At 36.3% G+C, this 14898-nt stretch overlaps 1 protein-coding gene across 22 annotated transcripts in view; it reads left to right on the top strand.

Annotated features, from left to right (window-relative positions):
* Positions 1–14898, top strand: part of ZBTB20 (zinc finger and BTB domain containing 20) — an 891891-nt gene that overhangs the window by 616516 nt on the left and 260477 nt on the right. The gene's annotated exons all lie outside the window — the stretch shown is intronic.

The raw sequence follows: 14898 nt of genomic DNA, 5'->3' as shown, positions 1-14898 counted from the left end.
AAAGATAATTATCATTTATTTTCATAATCAATACTTAATTGTATTTACTCATATGTTTTAGTTATTACTATGCCCACTATTATTTGTAGATCCTATCTCTTCCTTTCTGGATTTACTTTCCTTCTTGTTGAATTACATCTTTTCATAATCCTCTAGGGAGGGCCCTAGGTAGCACACTATATATGTCTGAAAATGTCTTTATCTTTTAAATAACAATTATCTGGGTATTTTGTGTAGCATTTGAAGATATTTCTCAGTTACATCTTAGACTGTTGTTCTGTTAACTATCATAAGACAAGTCTGCTGCTGCTGCTGCTGCTGCTGCTAAGTCACTTCAGTCGTGTCCGACTCTGTGCGACCCCATAGATGGCAGCCCACCAGGCTCCCCAACCCTGGGATTCTCTAGGCAAGAACACTGGAGTGGGTTGCCTACTATCAACCTATTTTTCAGTTTTTTTTAAGTATTTGGCCTTTTCCCTCTGGTAACTTCTTACAGTTTTTATATATCCTTAATATATTATAGTTTCTCTGAAATGTGTCTCAATGCAGATTTGTTTTAAATTATCAGTCATGAACTAGGGATATATTTTCTAATTTCAAGACTCTAATTCTGGAAAATTATCAGCTATTTTTTTTCTTCTGTTCTTTTTCATTACCTTCATTTTATTCTTCTGGGATTCTTATAATATTAATAGCTATCTATTGGTGTTTCCCTGTCAATTTACCATATGTCAGCTGCTCTTTCATTTTCCTAAAACATATTTTACTTTCTGTGATTTTTTTTTCTGAATGAATTCCTTAGTATCACTTTCCAACTCATTTAATCCTCTCCTTGAAATTGCCCAGTCCTAAGTTATCCTACCTATTGTATTTTTACATGTACATTTTTTTCACTTTTAAGACTTTTGATTTATTTTCTGCACCTATTCTTATCTTATTGTTGTCTATTCTTATTCAGTAATTTCTTGTTCTTTTTACACATGAGTCTTATTTATGTCTGAACATTGCAAATATACTCATTTTGAAATCATTATCAGACAGTTCTATAAAATCAAATTTATCTGGAGTGAATATTCCAGTTATTAATTTTGTGGTTGTTTTGCATTCCTATAGACTAACAACAAAGGATTAGAAAGAGAAATTAAGGAAAAATTCCATTTACCATCACATCAAAAGAATAAAATAGCTAGAAATGAACTTCCCTTGCTGTATTTTAGAATATTGTTTTTCAGGTTAATGTTGGTCATAAGGCTTTTTTGTCTTGCCTCTTGGCACTCTTTTAATTTTTTCATACCTCCTTGACTGATGGTTTTCCAGTTGCCTCCATCTGCATTCCTGGCTTTCTAGTCCCAATCCAAATCTTATAATGATGCCTTTAGCTTACCTGTAAGAATATTTGATCATGAGTCTGAATCTGTACCCTCATCCTTCCACCTTCAGTGCCTGCAGCTCTGTATAAGCTACTGCCCCAGGCAGCAGATGGCCGTATTTTTTACAGCCTCTTGTTGAAGTAGCAAAACAGACTTAGGTCCACCATTTCATATGGAACATTTTTGGCCCCATTACTCCAAAGACCTAGATTCCTAGCCACCTCTGTGTGCTTCTCTATCCGGATTTCAGTAGGCTTATGGCTTCAGCCCTCCTCACGGCTTTTAGTTTCTTTGCAGAAATGGTTACTTTCTTCTTTTAAAGTCTCACTCCGCCTCTTTAGATTTTTTTCATTTTGTATTGAATCAGTTTTTTCACTTATCGGTATATCTTGTATAAAACTCCTTTGATTTTTACCTCTCTTTCATTTAGATACACCATTTTAAAACAAATATTACAAATAATATTTATTATTATTGATTATTTGGTGGTGCTGGGCACTGAACTTTATGGATATTGTTTCATTCAATCCTCTCTATTTAGTCAGTTACTTTCATTCATGTTTTATAAACTAGGAAATTTATATAAATAAGCTAAGTCAGTTTCTCCTTAGGAAAGAGGTGATGACTAGTAAATGCAGAAGTAATATTTAAATTCAGTTTTCTCCACTACAAAACTAGTATTCTTAAAGTACTATTGTATGGTTAGATTTTGTGGAATTTTAAGCCTATGTTATGGTTTTTATTTTAATAATAAATTAATGGACTTAATATTTATTATTGTAAAAAATGAGTACTTTCTATGTTATTCTGCCTCCTTGTATCTCTCTCTCTTTTTCTCTTATGGTATATGACTATTTTATTTGTTTGTTATCAGTATAGCAATTTAGAAGTTTTAAAGAAAACTTTATTCTTCTAATAATGAAGAATACTAGAAAATAATAAATAGTATATATTATTAGTAGTAGATGTAACAGAGAAGGCAATGGCAACCCACTCCAGTACTCTTGCCTGGAAAATCCCATGGACGGAGGACCCTGGTAGGCTGCAGTCCATGGGGTTGCTACAAGTTGGACACAACTGAAGTGACTTAGCAGCAGCAGCAGCAGTAGATGTAATAGTAGATAAAATAAATACTAGAAAATAATATTAGAAAAAGTAGCAGTTATTTTTAAAACATTCAATTTTTTAATTATCACTATTAAAGAAATTGTATGCTGCATGAAATGAGAAATTTAGGGTGCTGCTTCTTCATTCCTCTCCTCCTACCCACTTTCTCAGTTTTTTTTATAATGCATTAGTCAGGTATAGAGTATAGATTATTATCCATCTCTGTGATATAGCTATAGAGAGGATAATCACAAAAAGCTGGATCATTTCTTCAGGAATAGAGAGCTTCTGGTAGGTGCTTAAAAATGTTTGTTGAATATGAAATGAATAGGCCTATTTTGTGTGCACACACATGCACACAGAGAAAGAAAGCATAGCTAAGATCTCTTTAGTGTCCCTCTAGCACTGGATGACCCACCTATTCATTTAAACATTGGATATTGTAACTGTTTAACTGCCATATGATTTAATAAATACTCTTTCTGTCAATATTTTAGTTGGGCAAACACATGCTTTTAAATCAACCCTTTACAATCAATGAGCTTCTATCCAAGTTAGTTCAAGTCACAGCTATTCCTACATCTACCCCTTCTGCCCTACCCTGTCCCTCTAAATAATTAGTATATTTGTCAACTCCCAGTCTCACAGCCCATTCTCCTACAAAATAGTTTGTGTTGTTTACTATTTAAATAGAGGCACATTGACGTAGTTCTTTTAAGGGTAGTTCTTTTTAGGGTAGTTCTTATAATCCCCAATTATTGTCAGAGGAAATTCTTTATAGAAGTTGCTAGGAAAATTAGATTTTCCATTGAATACCACTAGATATTAGCAAGAAACTTAATGATGATCCGCAACATGCTAGAATAAAAACACCATGCTTCTATTGTAGCAAAGCAGATTAAATAAAACAATGTAGATTAACAAGAAGAAAGCAAACTAGTATAAACTGGGTCATTTGCTGATGTGCAAATTTTATGAAAATTTTAATGACACATTTGATCAATTTATAAGTATATTATTCATGTTTATAAGAACACTCAAGCCTTCTATGTGACATGATTTTAACAATCTTTTGTACATAAGAACAGATTGAAATTAAATGGGTTTCCCAGCTGTTTCTATTCTTTAAATTATACAAATGATTTTTTTATTATTCCCTTTTTAAAGGCATTGAACTAGGAATCAGGAGACTTGGTTTCTAGTCCCAGTTCTAACTAGCTCTATGACTTTGAGTAATTTATTGAACTCTTTCAGTCAGTTTCTTCGTTTATAAACATAAAAAGTTGGGCTTCAAGCTCTGTAAATCCCCTTTCAAGACTCATATCTAGTATTCAATATTGGGTACATGTGTCTCTGTATATACGTAATCACATATAAAAAGTTAACTGCACATAAGTTCCATATCTCAATAACTTATGTTAATCAACATAATTCATAAGGACATAACCAAGAATGGGATTAATTTCCCCCTGAAGATGGCAGTTGAATTTAGCTAATAGATGAATAATAACTGGGAGTTCATGCAGGATCTTAATCAGGACTGACATGACAACAGCAGTATTTTCAAAAGTCCTATTAGGCAGCAGTGTACAGAATGGATCAGAATGGGAGAAATATGAACTGCAGACTAGACAGACATGATGTCAAGGTTCAGGATTGGGTAAGAAGAGTCTAGGGTATAGTGACAGCATCAAAAATGAAAGGGAAGCAAAATATAAGAAGGTACTAAGATGTATATTTGTTCAAAAAAATCTGAAAATATTATAAAAAGAAAAATTATGAAAGAGGAAATGCAATTGTCTGATAAACGTGAAAAAATATTTTAACTCACTAGTACTCAAAGACATGATTTATAAAAACAATAATCTTTAATGCTGATAAATGTACAGTAAAACTGTCATTCATATAATAGTAATTGTGGGGGGTTATGTGTTGACACCAAATTCTGCGAGGTAATAAGCATTACATTATCAAGAAACTTTCTTTAAAAATGTATCTTTTGGCCCAGTCATTTAATTTCTAGGAAGCTGTCTACAGGAACCCGAAATTCAGACAAAGATTTGTATACAAAGACCTATTCATCACAATGTCATTTATAAAAGAAAAAGAAGAGAAAATCTTAAATATTTAATCAAAGAAATTTTATGAAACATATGTATATGTTATTTGTTTAAAGTTATTAACTACATAGATATTAATTTTAAAATATTTTATATATTAATTTACTAGGAAATGTTCATGAAACATTGTAACTGAAAATGCCTGATCAAAAAGAAACTTGTATACCTAACATGGTCCCAAATTAACAATAGAAAAATGAATGAAAGTATTTGGTTACATCAAAGGAAATACATTAAAATGAGAATAATACTAGTACCTCCTCTGTATGATGGAATTAAGTGATATTTTATTTCTTATTTTCCTTAAATTTTCTAAATATTCTGAAAATACTCTAATGATTAGAAAAATAAAAAATTCTAAGCAAACAGTAAATAATGTAAATAAAAATAATTCCAAATATGATAGTAATTCAGCTTGAGAAAAGAACACGTCTATTATTTATCACTTCATAAAGGGATTAAAATGTCTTCCTTTTCCAATTTATTAAGCTTTTGAAGTACTTGAGATATCGATTTTTAGAATCCTATCATCTAAAATATGATATGTATTTTCTAAATCATATCATATACTCTCTATTGCCCAGTGTTTCCCAGAGTTTCTTTTTTTTTTTGGATTCTTGAACATTTGCCTTAGGTTATCAGCCTGCGCTTTGACATCCCAGAACCTCATTTTTTTAGTCCATCAATCAGCTCTGACATTAATATGCTCAGGTCACATCTGCATGTATATGAGCTTATCACAAGGGAAGAAATCTTGAGTACTCTTTGTTTTCAACTGTTTTTAACTTCTAAATTTCTCATATTGTAAAGATTTCATAATCTAATAATAGTATTTTGAGTAACTGAAACAGATGAAAACAAAGTAAAGGACATAGCCAATATGTGTCTATCGGTCACTTTTATTGAGTGGCATGACCTACTACTGATAACATTTATCAGGCACCCATCTCAGAAGGAAAATTTCAGCTGCTTTATGTAAGAATGAATAAACATAATGACTAACTTGGCTTTGTACCCAGAATTTAGCCAAAAAAGAAACCCGGTTGGATGCCAGAAAGAATAAACCACATAAAGTTTTATCAGCCCAAAGTACACAAGTAACTCAGTCTGCCCTTTTTCTAACAAAACTATACAAGTGAAAATGTAATCCTAAAAAATTAAAATTCCTTACACTGGCCAATGGCAAAGTGCTAGAGTAACTAAAAATTTCCAGACCACACCCTTTTTGCTTTCTGCCCAGAGAAGAACCATTCTCTTTCCAACTCAGGCCTCCACTGACTACAAGGTAAACCAGAACCATTTGTACACATGTTCATCTCTTTTTCCTGAACTGTACACCTAGTGAAGGCAGAGGCTTTGTCCTGTTTATCTTTTATACCTCAGGTTTTGGCAAAGTGCATAACTGTTGAATGAATTAATCAAAGATCAGCAATTTAGTTTAGATGATTTTAGTAATTACAAAAATACAGAGGAGAAGAGTTCTTGAATACAAATGTTCACATCCTAAGTATTATAATAAATAACCAATTTTACTAGTATTTAGGCACTTCACCTCATTTACAGTAATGTTATCATTTTATTTTAGGTACTTAATACCGTTTACAATGATGTTATCACCAAATCATGAACATCTTTGAAAGTAAACACCTTTCAAGAACGTGTTTTTCCACAAGGCTAAGAGCTAAAGAGTTAAAACTTAGGAACTCTTGCAGTAATCAGTGTGACTTTCAAAACAAGAAATGACTACATCTCTCTGAATCTGTTTCCTCATCTGAAAGATGGGAATAGTAATAATATTTAAGTCACAATCCTTATTGTAGGGATCAGATGAGATCGTGCATACTAAACATGACTGTCTAAGCCCTTGGGCTATTGTCACTACCATTAATGCCTCCCAGGTCAGCTATTTGTACTTGCACATATATCTTGACACTGGGACAGAAGGAACAAAGGAATACTAGCAGGGCTATCCCTGGATGTAGAATTAGAGAACTGCATAACCAGTGCTTTTCAGGCTTCAGTAGCACTAAGAATTACTTGGGAAGCTTGTTTAAAATGTAGATCTTTGAGTTCCACCTCAAGAGATACTCATTCAGTTTAGTTGCTCTGGGGTGAGACTCTGAAATGTCTTTTTAACATATTCCTCAGGAGATTCCGATGCAAGTGGTTCCAGACCAAGCCCTAAGTGACCTTGACGTGATAATTCCATCCCAGCCTCGATTGTGGATTCCCTCCAATCCATGGCATCATTCCTCAGGGCTCAGCCTGTCCACTTCATCCTGTGTGGCTTCACTATTCCCAGTCCTCACCTCACCCACTAAAAGTGGAAGAGAATAGAAAGATAAGATCAATTGGGAAAATTTGAGTAGCTGCAGTTAATTATCTGTTATTTTGTATTCTTTGCACTAATGATATTCTGCATTAGTCCAAAAGTGAGCAGACTTGAGAAGTAAGCTTGAATTTAAGAATGATCGTTTTCCCCAGGTAACTATAGAATGACTAACTATAGTGAAGTTTATCTCTCTCTTTTTTTTTTAATGGAATTGCTATCTATAGAACTTAGACGAATAAGCACAATTGAAGTGCAAAGTGTTAAATGCATGCTTTGATTTAGTCAATGCATTTGCACATTGAAGTAATTAGGATGTATTTAAAAGCATTCTGCTTACAATACTTCGCTCTCCATTTCCTACAAATCAAATTAGTGAGGGGTAGATTTGATTTTGACATCATTTTGAAAATATTTTCTTTTCCTTTTTTTAATTTTCTTAGAATTACATTTTTACAAAGTTCAAAACACAACCAACTGTGACTAAATTCATAAAAACAAAACAAAAAGTCCAAAGTGCAGGAAAATGAAAAACAGCACAGGGTAATATGCAGTAGAACAATGTAAATCATACCTCAAAATATAGTTGTAATAACACACCTTATCCGTGTCTGATCAATTAACAACAAATACCTATGCAGATAGCAAATAGCTCATTCTTTGATCGAGAGCCCTAAATTTAATTATTCATCTCAGTCCAAATAAATATGAAAAGGCAGCCAACTCTTAGAAAAATCTTAACCATCTCATGTTTTATCATACTATATGTAATGCAATGAATGAATGTGAAGAAAGAATATGAAGATTGTTTTCCTTGTTTATTAACAAAGCATTCAAGCAGGATTATTTATTTTTGAATAGATTTGGCAGAACCAAGACATATTTATAGAGCTATGTTTCACAGACAAAGACAAACCCAAGTTTAAATCCCAACTCTGCACACTGTATTATCTTTGACAAATTATTTCACCCTCCGCAGCCTCAGTTTTCACATACGTAAAATGAGGGTGATAATATCCATAATGCAGAATCATTTTCTTATCATGCAGTATTATATTGGAAGGGTTTATGATTTAATATGCACTCAATAAGTGGCAGTTATTAGTATTAATTCAAGAAGAAAGTTTGAAGGAATAAGAACCTAAAATCCTCAGAAGGAAAAAATACTAAAAAAAATATTCTGTATTTTTACTTCCCCAGAGACTATTCACTGATTTTATTCTACAGTTTTATCAGGATTACTATAGGAAGGATTGTTTTGCCTTTATAATCTTCTTGCCACCCAAACTGCTGTTCTTAATGTACATCAGTGACCTCAAAATACATGTTGATAAATACCCTTTTTACAACTGAAGTGCACATTTGAATGACTATAATTTTTAATCTCAATTATTATCATAGCCTTTTGCTGACGATAAACAGCACTTTGAACTGGGCACAGATTAGATAAGTCTAATTCCCCTTATTTTTTTCTATACTACATTTATAGTTTTAGAAGTATACATGGTAATGCACAGAAGTGAAGGGGAGATAGAATGGACAAGAATAGTAGACTCATTTGGGCTTCTTAGGAAACAAAGATGGTGTTCTGTTCTGCCTTGTCTTCAATGACTAGTTCTGTGTTTCATATATAGAGAATATTCATTAAATGTTTGTTGAAACAAGGAAAAACAAAATGCTAAGAAAATACTTGTATAACATCAAGGAGCTAACTCAGAAGTCATAGATGCAAGTAGGAGGCAAAGAGCTTAAGATTTATTTACGGACATCAGTACTCCCTCAGTTAGATTCCGTGTGGAATATCAGCCATTTATACTCATAGCCATTAATTCTTAGCTGGAGGAAGCAGCTAACCTAGGAGCAGTAACTGATCTTCAGTCAGAGAGCTATGACACGGCCTTCACTTCAGAGCTAGATAGAGCCATGGAGATTTTCTAATCCAAGGGCCTCATGCTCAGCTAAGAGAATGTAATGACTTACTCAAACACATGTTGGCAAGGTTTGTTGATATTCAAACTTTGATTTCCTAACTCTGGTCCAATTCACTTTATCTTGTACTGTGCTGCCTTTGTGTCCCCCACTATCTCCCAGAGGGTTCCTATATATCCACTGTGGCTTCTCTTTCTATGACCAAGGCCGTGCAAGGAAGCATTCAGCAATGCCTCTGATGACAGCCATCTCATCTATTACGGCATTTTCCATAGACCCTATAAAGCCGCAATAAAGAGATTCTTCCTTATCTTTTAATTCAGTTTTTATCGAGAAATAATCTTTATTGAGTTATTATTAACCATTAACAGCTCATCCAAATTACTTAGCTCCTTTTTAAATAATTGTTAGCTGATGCTGAAGGGAATGGAGAAGAAAGAACCATTATAATTTGAGAAGAGAGTGGAGTTCTGTCCTTGGGGTGTTATCCAGGGGAAGGCAAGGCCAGGTGGGCTGTGACCAGGGGTGTCCACAGTACCTAGGAAGTCACTCAAGGATTTGAATCTTAGAAAAGGAAAAGGGAGATGAGAAGAGGTAAAGGAACAGAAGAAAAAGGAAGGACAAGAGGGGATGGTTCTGCAGCCGAACTTAATAGTTTGGTCTTCTGGTTCATTGCTTACTGTATTTGTCCCTACTGTGCTCAGTGGAAAAGCTTTGTGTTCAGGTCAGTTGTGTCCTGTTAGAATTTATTTATATTGCCACTGTCAAGTAATGACTAGAATTCCTTGAATCCAGTATTAATGACAGTCATAAAAGGAGAAATAAAGCTTTCGGTAGGTAAATATCTTCCCTTTCCACCTAAAGAATGGAGAAGTGTTGATGGACTGTTGATGGTGAGTTAAATTGGCATACCAGGAATTTTTATAAATGGTTTTCCCATGCCTCCCTGAATTTGTAGCTGAGACTTTAGTTGTATACCAGCTGTGCGTGCAAAATCTCATAATTATTCTTACTGTATTAAGCATTTTATAGCAATTTTAGCTCTAAAATGCTATGCAATAGTTTTTATGCAAGCGTACCAGACATGTAAGCTGTTCCAATGAAAACATTTCCTTTCATTTAGACACGTGGTTTTAGGTTTCCAAACTTAGCTCTTTGCATTGATGGAAGAATCTTTAGGAAAGCCATCAGGTTTTTTGGAGGGAGAAGCGGGGAAGCAGTTGGATGTTCTTGCACATACTTTATTTCTTCAAGCAGCCTTATCAGAAAAGGGGCATTTCACTAATTGTACATTACTGATATTAGTAAATACTACTGCTGAGTATTGGCTCCCCCACAGTCTGTCCTGTTGAGAAAGGCACTGAAGAGGAAGCGAGGGTTATCTCTGCATCCCTCTGGGGTAGAATGACAAACAGGCAGAAGGACTTGGACTTAACCTCTCTGCAGAAGGCTGACACCTTTAACACTGCTGCACATGCTGCTGCACCCTGCAGTGTCAAGTCTTGGGCCTGAGCCCAAAACTGGTGTGGAGTTTGAACCCTTGGCATTCTGGCTCAGGGCCAAGTGCTATCAATGGAACCCCACTGACACCTTTAGTTATTCTTCCTAGATTAGGATAGTAATTTACTTGTCTCTTTGATTTCAAGTGTCTGGTTTTGTTTCCAGATGCCTCCCAGCTCATCTGTATTCCAGGGATTTCAAAAGACTTTAACCTCATTGGTTCTTTGCTTTGTCAGTTCCATTTGGTGAACACAGGAGGGATACAGAGACTAGAGAGCAGTAAGGGAGGGGGCGGCGTGTCTGTGTGTGTGTGTGTGTGTGATGTACTGGGCATGTGGGGAAGGCCTGGTGAGACTGCAGGAATAAAAGGCATGTTCACTTTCAGAATATCAGCTATTATACCAGAGCAAGTCAGGATGGAGTATAAGAGGTGATGCTTAGGACAATGTAGTGAAAAATGTCATTAGGCAGATTCATGTGTAAAAGCCCTCCAACCAGCAGTAATCTCAAGTTCCCCCAAACGATTGCAATATATGGAAGAGATGGAGAGACCATAGAAATTTTATCCCAATGCCAATAAGGTAACAGCACTTGGATTTAACATGCTATGGTAGGAAAAGGCATTTATGCAGGGGTGTCATTTCATGTTTACAAGGCCCTGTCTAGAACCGTTTATTGATTTTACTGCAGTTCTTTCCCCAGGACCCTGTAGATAGATAATCGCTAGAAATGTCCATCATTAGCAGGGCAATGAGTACAACCATCGCAATAAGAAAAAGATACACATAGGACCCTGACAGCAGGCATCAAATCAGGGGGTGGGGGGAGAGTCACACAATAACACGTGCAGCTATAACTCCAGGCAAACACACACACAACACCCTGTGTAGCCATTGCACTGAGAAAATACACACAGCCCCCCATGCTGCCATCACACATCAGGAAAATACACACACGACACCCCTATGTAACCATCACACCAGGCAAAAGCAGAGACATAAAATGCTAAGTCAATAGAAATGAACAGCTCGTAAAAGCCTACTGGAATAGATCACATCACAGCCAGGTACATCTGTTCTCAGCACTAACCATTATCGTTAGCTTAAAATGCTTAAAATCACTGCGCATCCTCAGGTCTAGGGACAGATTATTCCAGGAAGATTCTGCTAAATAGATTTGGCAATGCAGTGAAAGGGACCTCTACTACATTTAAGTGATGCATTTTGCATCTCAAAGGCCATCAACTATATTTAGAGGAACTGTGTGATTGAAGAACAATGCTCTAGGCTGGGACGGCAATTTTTCTGGCCCTTCTAAATCTGGGGGTAATTTTGACCCCAACTTGAGTTAAGTGTACAGTTGAATGGGAAGCGATCAGACTGGGAGATGACTAATAAAAGCAGAACTGGAAACAGCTTTCATCTGTGCTGTAAAGTAAGCCACTCTATCCTGTTTTAAACTGGAACTCTCAGGAGGGATGTCATATCCAGAGGTCTTGGTGAGGTCAAACTTCAAGCCATCGACTTGAGATAAATAAGTAGTAACTACAATCCGTGCCTCATAGGGGTGTCTGCTCCACTAGGGGGAATAAAGGAGCCACCCACCTCTTCTTTGGCCAGCGTCTTCTCTTTATCTTGCCCGGGTCTGTGATGTTCTCCTAACTGTGTGACACAGGGGTTATGGCACTGTGAGGGAAACTCGGCATGTCCTTCTGAAGAGAGGCCCAAAAAGACAGAAAGAGTTTGAAGCTCACAGCTCCATGTTTCAATTACAGCGGCGTTATGTGTTTCTACTGAGTGAGACATGTTTCAAGCTAGCTTGTTAAGAATGATTTACACCATAATTCTAGGAAAAAACAAATGTGAGTGACTGAGATTTGAAAGGGAAGAGTAGGGGGGAAGTGCCAGACTAAACGAATCCTAAGTAAATAGGGTGAGGTTGGGTCTTTTTTTCTTCTGGTGTTTTTTGTTTGTTTGTGGGGTTTTTTTGTTGTTGTTGTTTAAAAAGAAAAAAGAAAAAACAGAAGAGAAAGATGTATTGTTGGTAGGTACTTCTCTCACCTGGGTTAAATAAAGCAAAAGAAAACAGAACTGCTCCATTTGCTCCATGTAAAAGCAAATTTTTAGGAGAGGACAGGTATTTCTCTTAAATTTGCAAGATAGCATCTTATTGGGAATAAGTGGTACTGGAAATAAGAACTAAGAGTTACACTTTTTTACCAAATGTGGCAGAAAAGGTTTTGTTAGGGTGAGATGAGCATTTTCCATAAAACAATGAGGTCGTGACATGAGGTAATTACATGGTGACTGGGACATACCGCATGGCATACTGGAGAAATCGCATGATACCTACGTGGTAGCACTAGTAACTCTCATTATCACCGCCTTACTATCTCCTGATAACTATATAATTAGTTTGTGTCACCAAAGCACCCTAAACATACGCCTGTTCCAGCTACTCTGGTAGGAAAAAAAAAATAAACTTTTTTGCAAGGGGGAAAAAAAGCTAATGAAGAAAGTTGCCAAGAACAGATATTTTGTAATCTGTGCTAAATCTCTGCTGGAAAACATGAACAGTAACGAAGCTGAGAAGACAGTAAAAGAAATTCGGGGCAAGGTGCCAGACGCCCAGACGGAAGGAGAATGTGGACCAAAAGATTGCGACAATCGGGTAATTATGGTTTATGAATTTCAGCTTTAATCTGTAGTTCAGTGAGTCCTGATTAAATATCTGTTAAACACAATTAAAGTTTGTTTTTGTATTTCACCGTCTTGATCAGAATAATTAGAGACTGCGTGTTTCATGTCAAAAGTAGCAAGAGGAATTTTAGTGAATGAACATCGTTTTTAAAAGCCATTTGTAGCACCAGCTGTTGGCATTATTTTATATTTTAGTGTTATCAGCATAAAGATGGTCCTCTGGATGCTGAATAGTTTCTAGCAGGACAAGGATATTATGCTGTCATGATGGGCCTGTGCTGATGAGGCTGGAATGTTTAAGGGCTAGTGTTCACTGAGATAGTGGATAGGCGAGATGCAGGTCAGGGAGACAGGTCTTTTTAGGTGAGATAAGAAGGAAGTCATCTGAGTTAAGTTTATCCAAGCAAGGATCAGAGGGAGGAAATTTCTCATGGTAGAGTCATACATTAACACCTGCAAACTCCGGGAGATAGTGAAAGACAAGGAAGCCTGGTGTGCTGCAGTCCATGTAGTCACAAAGGGTCGGATACAACTTAGCAACTGAACAACAACAGAGTCACGTGTTAACATCTGCAAATGCTGGTTAGCTTATTCAGACAGATTGTATACAGTGCCTGAAGGCAGGGCACAAGACAGATATGATGGGAAGTGTGGGAATCTGTCCTGGTTGGTTCTTGGTTAAAAATCTGTGTCTTTATTTTTAGAGTTAATAGAACGTACTACTGAAAAAACTTATCATATTAATAATTCTTTGACTAGAGATAACAGTATGAATTCTGCGGAAAGGACAAGTTAGAATATAAGTAGGATTAACCGAAACTAGGTTTTGTTTGTAAGACCCTACAAACCAAATCTTAAACTATGATTTCCATACACATGTGCCAAAAAGTGAGGCTGGAGAGTTAAGTTTCTGTGTCTTTAAAAATTGTAAGTGGGTATATATAAAATTTTCTATGCAGCTATAAAGAAATATGATGCTATCTTGCTTTCAATTTGAGTTCTGGAATATTTTGAACCCAACAGTAGAATAACGGACCTGTTCCCAAAGAGCGGGCATGCGTGCTTAGTCACTTCAGCCATGTCTGACTCTTTGCGACCCCATGGACTGTAGCCCACCAGGCTTCTCTGTCCATTGGATTTTCCAGGCAAGAATATTGGAGTGTGTTGCCATGCCCTCTTCCAGGGACTCTTCCCAACCCAGGGGTCAAACCTGTGTCGCCTATGTCTCCTGCATTATAAGCAGATTTTTACTGCTGAGCCACCAGGGAAGCCCTCCCTAAAGAGGTCCATGTCCTAATCCTCAGAACCTGTGAATAGATTGCCTTAAATAGCAAGAGGGACTTTGCAGATGTGAGTAAATCAGAATCTTGAAATTGAAAGATTACCTTGGATTCTGGATAGGCCTAAAGTAATCTCGGGTGTTTTTGTAAAAGAAAGAAGGAGGAAGAAGGGTCAGAGTCAGAGGACATATGACAAAGGAAGCAGAATCAGAGAGAGGTGGGCAGAGATTTGAAGATGCTAGACTTCTGGCTTTCAAGATGGAGGAAGGGACCATGAGCCAAAGGGTGTAGCCTACCTCTAGAAGCTGGAAAAGACAAGGAGAGGGATTCTGTCTTAGAATCTCCAGAAAGATGCAATCCACTGACACCTTGATTTAAGGATTTCTGACCTCCAAAACTCTAACAGAATTGTTTGAGACATTAACATTGTGGTACTTAGTTACAGCAACAATAGGAAACCAATATGGTCCCCACAAGCTTGCTCCATGGATTTGACATCCATTTAAAACTTTTCCAGTTAAAAGTGCATCTGGGTATGAGAAAAATAAGCCTCTGTGAATTTAG

Source organism: Moschus berezovskii, chromosome 1, assembly GCF_049115385.1.
Source record: "Moschus berezovskii isolate FMDL1 chromosome 1, NW_MosBer_1.0, whole genome shotgun sequence".
In the NCBI taxonomy this organism is placed as follows: domain Eukaryota; kingdom Metazoa; phylum Chordata; class Mammalia; order Artiodactyla; family Moschidae; genus Moschus; species Moschus berezovskii.
This window is presented reverse-complemented; position numbering and strand designations above follow the sequence as displayed.